A 695-nucleotide genomic window follows, 5' to 3' on the forward strand; every position below is an offset into this window, starting at 1 on the left:
TTAGCTTGGTTAAGGTGGTAACTTGTTAGATCTCTCCATTTAAAGTTACTTTATTGTTCAGTTTGAAAATAGTCTTTGTGGTGACATTTAGCACTACCATCACACTCTATTCCCTAAGAACATCCAAGAACATCCTCCTCCTCTTCTTCTTTTCTCTTCTTTTTAAAGACAGGGTTTTTGTGTAGCCTTGGCTGTCCTGGAACTTGCTCTGCAGACCAGGCTGGCCTCGAACTCAAGAGGTCGGCCTGCCTCTGCCGCTCCAGTGCTGGGATCAAATGCGTGCACCACCACTGCCTGGTTTAAGAACATTCATCTTAAGTCCAGTTCTTCATTATAATTCTTATTGCCTGACTCAGTCAGTATTTTGGGCTGCAGAATAGTGATGCTTTCATTTCTTCTGCACTTATTAAACGGGATCATTGCTTTTGGAGTAAGAAATCTGTGTGATACTCTCAGCCTGGCGGTTAGTGTTTTTAGACAACTTCATTTTCCTTTCTTTCCCTCCCACCCTTCTCCTCCTCTGTTCTTGATCCATGGCGATGGCCACCTCAATTCCTGAGCTTTCCCGCTCGCCCGCTAGAGGCCACTAGCTTTCTCCGCACCCCTACGCTGCCGCTCTATCACCCACTTCACCGTTGGTTACCGGCCGTTGTCTCGCTGGTGCCGACGCTGTCCAAGGAGCCGCTCTAGGCTCC

This window comes from Peromyscus maniculatus, chromosome 20, assembly GCF_049852395.1.
Source record: "Peromyscus maniculatus bairdii isolate BWxNUB_F1_BW_parent chromosome 20, HU_Pman_BW_mat_3.1, whole genome shotgun sequence".
Lineage (NCBI taxonomy): Eukaryota > Metazoa > Chordata > Mammalia > Rodentia > Cricetidae > Peromyscus > Peromyscus maniculatus.